Here is a 7,110-nt window from a genome sequence, read left to right on the forward strand (position 1 = left end):
AGACAGCTCAAAGGTTAAGAGCCCTGGCTGCTTTTGCAGAGGGCCCAGTTCAATTCCTAGCACCCACATGGCCTTATGACTTCTCTGGGAACATACAGGCAAAACACTTGTACTCATAAAATAATCTCTTTTAAAAAGTGATTTTATTTTATGTGTATGAGTATCTTGCTTACATATATATCTGTGAACCACCTGCAGGTAATGCCCACCAAAGTCAGAAGAGGGTATTGGATCTCTTGAAACTGGAATTAGAGACAGTCCCATGTGGGTGCTGGGAATTGAACCTGGGTCCAATGGGCAGCGAGTGCTCTTAACTACTGAGCCATCTCTCCAGCCCCCACATAAAATAATCTTAAGAAAATGAGCTCATATAACTAATAAAAAGACAATCTAAAGCTAACCATGGAGTGAACACCTTTAATCCCATCACTTGAGAAGCAGAGGCAGGCGGATCTCTGAGTGAGTGTGAGGCCAGTCTGACCTACATGGGAAGTTCCAGGCCAGCAAAGCTACACAGTAAGAGCCTGTCTCAAAAGGCCAACCAAAAATAAATAAAAATAGACAAATGGCGGTGATGGTGTATACCTTTAATCCCAGCACTCAGGAGGCAGAGGCAGGCAGATCTCTGAGTTTGAGGGTAGCCTGGTCTACAGAGCAAGTTTCAGGACACCCAAGGCTACTTAGGGAAACCGTTTTGAAGAACCAGAAGAACGTCAATATATGGGTATGGGTGGGACAGAGCACACCTGAGACAACCCCTGCCTACCGCCACAGGGTGAGGGCAGGGTGAAAGATCCAGAGGCCTGGGTACCACTAAGATGAGCGAGCAAGTGGTGGGAGAGGGAAGCAGAACCGTGTGCACAATGAGGAGAGGCAGAACTGGAGCCAAGGGTATCAAGGAAGAACCTGATGTTTCCTGCAGCCATGATGAGGTCCTGGCCCATGCTGCAGACGAGGGCCATGTTTGAATCCATGGTGTGTGTGTATGTATGTGTGTGTGTACACACGCATGAACGCACGTGCTTGCCTGTCTGTTTGCCTGTCTATGTCGATGTCCTTAGCCCATGGGAATGTCCCTGGTCTGGGCTGCTGTCTGGTGCCATGATGATGTCCAAGGGCTGTACAGAGCTGGCCTTAGTCCCTCAACAGCTGCAGCACTCAGAAAAGCATGCTCCAAACCTTGCCTGGTCAGCACAGCAGAGCTGGCCCTGGTTTCTTGGGCTACCAGTGAGCTGGCCCTGAGGATGTGATGGAGAGGGAGCTGGCCCCTTCCCTCGCTTGGGCAGCACAGTAGAGCTGGCCCTGGTGGCATGAGTGAAGAAGGGCCTTGGAAGCTGCGGTGTGTCACCATGTGTCACACAGTGTACCTTTTTGCCCAAACAGCTGCACTAGCAAATGTTCATTGCAGTGAGTCGTTGGTCTGGTTTCAGACCTCTGGCTTCTGCTACACTGTCAACACTGGCTCCTGCCGAGACTCCGCTCAGATACCCTGTTGTTGCTCTGTGTCATGGAGAGCCTGCGGCTTTGGATCTGCATGAGCAGCCCCTTCATGCACTCCAGCAGTTCAAAGATGAGGTAGATGTTGGAGTGAGCCAACTCAAAGCCCTGAATCTCAGCTGGTAGCTGAGTTGGTCAGCAGCCAGCTCTCCCAAGCTCACGCTATTGAACCTACACTACCACAGGCCAGCTGTCGATGTCGGGGGGCTGCAAGAACATTTGCGGTATGTTCTCGATATGACAGATATCAAGGCATGTTGAGAAGATGAGTGGGATTGGGGCACATGATGTGACATTGACAAAGAATCAATAAAAAGTCTTTTTAAAGGCCAATATATACATTTAAAAAATTAATGCCATTAGCCATCAGGGAAATGCAAATCAAAGCTATAAGGTATCCGAAAACTCCCAACTACAGAAACAGCTCGACAGAATAAGGACCATGTGCTGTGAAGGGAGGAACTGGGAGGCCCCAGGGCCACCAATGGTTTATGAAACAGAGCAGCCAGTCACTTAGGGAAAAGACAGTTCCTCAGTAGGTAAACACAGTCCAATCACTGGATAGAGACCCAGGACAATGAGGAAGTGAGTACATAAAAATGTACATACTGTTCACAGCACGATTAGTGGTAAGAATCTAAAGATGGGACAGCTCAAGGGATCAGCTGGTGAGGACATAGATGTGCCCACATAGCAGGAAGAAGCCAGGTCCGCCCACCTCTACCACCTGAGCTACCACCACCTGGCCTCAAACGAGTCTCAGTGAGGGGTTGTCTGCATTGGGTTGGCCTTTGGGCATATCTGGGGGAGGGGGGACAGTCTTTTTTTTTTTTTGGTTTTTCGAGACAGGGTTTCTCTTGTAGCCCTGGCTGTCCTGGAACTCACTCTGTAGACCAGGTTGGCCTCGAACTCAGAAATCCACCTGCCTCTGCCTCCCAAGTGCTGGAATTAAAGGCGTGGGCCACCACTGCCCGGCATGGGGGGACAGTCTTAGTTAAGTGAATCGATGTGGGAAGACCTAACCCATCATGGGCAGCACTATTCCCTAGGCAGGTTGATCCGAACAGTGTGAGAGCGGCGAAGTCCAGCTGAACACTAGGAAGCAGGCAAGCATGCTGCATTCATTTCTGCCCTTGACTGAGGATGTGATACCTTGCCTGCCTTGACTTCCCTGCAATGATGAACTGTAACCCAAAACTGTAAGCTGAAGTAAGTCCTGTAAGCTGAAGTGAGTCCACTTTCCCCGTTACTTTTTTAAAAAGGTTTATTTATTCTATGTATGTTAATATACTGTCACTGTCTTCTGACATACAAGAAGAGGGCTTCGGATCCCATTACAGATGGTTGTGAGCCTCCATGTGGTTGCTAGGAATTGAACTCAGGACCTCTGGAAGAACAGTCAGTGCTCTTAACCACTGAGCCATCTCTCCATCTCTCTCCCCAGCTTTTTGTCAGGATATTGAATCACAACATCAGAAATGAAACTAGGACAGTCTTTCTTTTTGTTTTTGTTTGTTTGGTCATTGCTGTTGTCATCGTCTTTATTGTTAGTAGGATTCCCTGGGGGGGGGGCTGGAGAGTACAAGCCTGTACTACCACGCGGAGCTCCTTTTTGTTTGTTTGTTTATTTGTTTTTTGTTTTTGTTTGTTTTGAGACAGGGTTTCTCTGTGTAGCCCTGGCTGTCCTGGAACTCACTCTGTAGACCAGGCTGGCCTCAAACTCAGAGATTTGCCTGCCTCTGCCTCTCGAGTGCTGGGATCAAAGGCGCACATTGCTGCCTCCCCTGTGGCTACCCCCTTCCCCGCTCATGCCCAGCTTTCTGAGTATCTTGGAAAACCTCGAACTGCACTCCTGAAGTAGATATAACAGGTGTACAGCCCATCAAAGAAGAAACACAAAAAAATTATAGGTTAGTTATTTTAAACATAGAGACAAAAATCTAAATAAAAATCAACCAAGTAAATATAGCCTTGCAAAATAAAAAGGATTCATAGCCAAGTAGGATTGAGACAGGGATGCAAAGAATTCATCAGCACAGTTACTGGAAAACTCCAGGCCTGTCTTACAGAACGCAAGTGTAAGCATATGAAGAAGGTTGGGGGATATCAGTGGTAGGGCCTGTGCAAGCATCAGACCCTAGGTTCCATTGCCTGCACCTTCCCCTGTGATAAAGGAAGAGGAAAAAAAAAAAAAACCCGCTGCTTGCCCAGGACATGTGAAATTAGCTCCTTTGAGCAAGGGTCACACGCTTATCAGACATTTATGGATGGAGCATCTATCCCTTGCCTGGATAGGGTCAGAAGTCTCCTTCCTGGTCCACACTGTGCACCTGCTTTCAGCTTTTGCTTCCTCTTTGCCGAGGTAGCCACAGCCTGGCAGGCCTGGCAGCAGTGGAGCCCTGGGCGCTCTGGTTAAAATCAAGGTCAAAGTCCACAGAGGAGAGGGTGTCAGGGCTCAGCAGGGGGGACTTTTGATTATGTCTGTCCATTCAGATGTTTAGTAATGCAGATGAAAATGTAAGATATGTAGAATCATAAAACAAGACAAAACCCAGAGGCTGGTGGAGATGCTGCATACCTATAGTTCCAGTTCCTGGAAGGTGGAGGGAGGTGGGGGTTCAGGAGTTCAAGGCCAGCAGCTGTGGTTACATCAGACCCAATTTCAAACAAGACTGGAAAGGATCTTCACTCATTTATTCCATGAATTTTTTTTTCTTTTTTAGTTTTCGGAATTGGGGCTCAAACCCAGGGTCTCACACATGCTAGTCAGAACATTTAAACACTCACCTGGGCACCCCATTTTTTGTTTGTTTGTTTGTTTGTTTGTTTTTACTGTGTTTTCAGTCTTGCTAAAATTGCCCATGATGGCTTTGAATTCACAATCCTCCTGCTTCAGGTTGCAGAGTAGCTAGGATCACTGGTGTGTACTATCACACCTGGCTCACAAACATTTTCCGTGGACTTACTATGTGCCTGCATCTGTTAGGTGATGGGGGAAACCATAGCAACCTCCCTCACTTTGTGGTGCTTACAGCCAGTTCTAATTTAAACCACGGGGTTTATAAATTGCTACATTCATTTAAACCACAATACACAGGCTCTATATGGGGTGAAATATCTGAATGGGGGGGGTGAGGTCACACAAGAGGGGCAGGGCAACAACGAACAGTTTCTGAATGTATAGTGACCAAAAAATGAATTTAAAACCAAATCTATAAAAATCTTGAGGTGTTTCTGGCCAAGCTGGCGAGAGACGCATTGTGGGGTTTCACAGCCTCCATGGCTCTGAACACAGTAATCACACCCTGCACGGGTGTATATTCTTGTGCCGTGCACAGTGAACTCTATCTCAACCATCTCTCTTGAACTGGAGACGGTGGAAAGTTTCTACCTTCAGTAAGAGGTCGTTGCTGTGCATATGAGGTTTTTCTGTTCTTACAGAAACGTAATGGCTTTTAATTATATAACGTAATGTAATTACAGAGACTAGGTCGGAGGCTCACACCAAATGGTCCCTGTAGGCCGGAGGCAGGAGGGGAGGATGCTGGGTTGATCTATTGGCTGGTCCAGGCAAGGACAAACTTCCTTTCAGAAGTATGTGGTCCTTTCATGAACTTCATTAGAAACTACCAATAAGTATTCCAGAGGCAGAGGCAGGAGGATGGAGAGTTATAGGTCATCCTGGGCTACATAGTGAGATGTTTCTGCAAAAAAAAAAAAAAAATGAGTGAAGTGAAGGGAAAAGGACAGAAAATAAAAGCAACACAGCCCTCTTAAGGTGTGAGTTCTGTCTGGGTGCCAGATATTTGTTCATCCAGGGTGTGCACTACTGCCCTCTGGTGGCCACAAGGAAAGGCGCTACTTTCAAAACCTATGTCGAAGTCTGAGGCCCAGAAAGACCGGTGAGGCTCAGAAAGGTGAATTTACTTTTCTGAAGTCACACAGATGGCAAGTGGCCATGACAAGGTAAATAAGAAAGCTTGCTGATCGATCTCATCCTTGGTGAACGGAGTTCGAAGCTGACACTGGGCATCCAATCACATCCAATCACTGGATGCTGGCTTCCTCACTTCCCGGCTAATGAAGTTAGGCTTTGCTACAGTGCTAGGAATCAAATTCAGGCTCTCACCATGCTACCCAAACATTCCACCCCTGAGCTATGTCAACCGACCTTTGGATAAGTTACCTTTGTGAGGATTCCTAAGTTTGTTGTTGTTTGTTTTTGAGACAGAAACAGGCTCTCTCTCCCTTTAGCTCTGACTGTTCTAACCTTTAGCTCAGAGACATCCACCTGCCTCTGCCTGCCTTGCTGGGATTAAAGGCATGTGCCACCCTACCTGGCACAAAGTAAGGTTTTGATAAGTTTCAATTTGATAATTATTTCATGTCCTGGGATACCCATCCCACCCCAACTCCTCTCATTTCCTTTAAATATATTATTGTTGTTGGTACTGCTGTTGTTATTGTTGTAATTAATTTATATGTCTGCATATGAAGTTGTCAAGGGAGTGTTAGATCACTTGGAACTGGAGTTCCGGGCAGCTGTGGCTTGTCTGATGCGTGTTGAGTTTGGTCCTTTGCTATGTATTGTAATGCTAAATACTGGCTGCCTAGGCCTGGTTACTTCCAGGGACTAAAGAATCTGCACAAACTCAAGTGGCGCTGTGTAACCTTGCCTGCCAAATTATCCCTGATTGGTAAATAAAGATGCCTACAGCCTGTAGCTGGGCAGAAGAGAGATAGGTGGGGTTTGGGTTCCCAGGCTTGGAGTCTGAGGAGAGTGTGGAAAGAGAAGATGCCATGGGGTAGGTGAGTCATGAAAACACGGCCATTAGGGTTAGCCAATTGGAGTTAAGAGCGGCCCAGACAGAACATGGCGAGTTATAACTCAGGGGTATTGGCAGGGAAGTAGATTCTAATAGCTTAGAGGGTAGATATCTGCCCAGCTCTAGTGCTGATTAGGCTTATTATAAATATAAAGGTTGTGTGTCTTTTTCTGTGAACTGAATGATAAGAGGTGGGGTAGAAACCCTTGACTTGAGATGAAGTAATTATTACAACAGATATGGTTGCTGGGAATCAAACTCGGGTCCTCTGCAAGAACGGTTTGTGCTCTAAGCCACTGAGCCCTCTCTCCAGTTTTACCTTTTTCTGAGACAGGGTCTCATGTAGCCCAGGCTGGCTTCAAGCTCTCATTGTAGCAGAGGATGACCTTGATTTTATCAGTCTTCTTTCCCGGACTCTTCAGTGCTGGAATCACAGGCATTATTGGCACGCACTGCCACACATTGTTTTCATGACTTGCTGGAATGGAATCCAGGGCTCTGAGCACGTGAGACACGAAATCACACCCACAGCCTCTCAATCCCTCCATCTTAGGAGATGAGCTACTGAGGACTGGAGAGAGGGCTCTGTGGTTAAAAGCATCTGTTGTTCTTGCAGAGAACATGGGTTAGGTTCCCAGCACCCATATGACAACTCTAATTCCAGGGGATTTATGACATCTTATGGTTTCCATAGGTGCCAGCCACATGTGTGCTATACATACATATATGCAGGCAAAACTCATACGCATAAAATTTAAAAAAAAAAATTTTTTTTTTGGTTTTTCGA

Source organism: Grammomys surdaster, unplaced genomic scaffold (genome assembly GCF_004785775.1).
Source record: "Grammomys surdaster isolate TR1022 unplaced genomic scaffold, NIH_TR_1.0 126313, whole genome shotgun sequence".
NCBI classification, from domain to species: Eukaryota; Metazoa; Chordata; class Mammalia; order Rodentia; family Muridae; genus Grammomys; species Grammomys surdaster.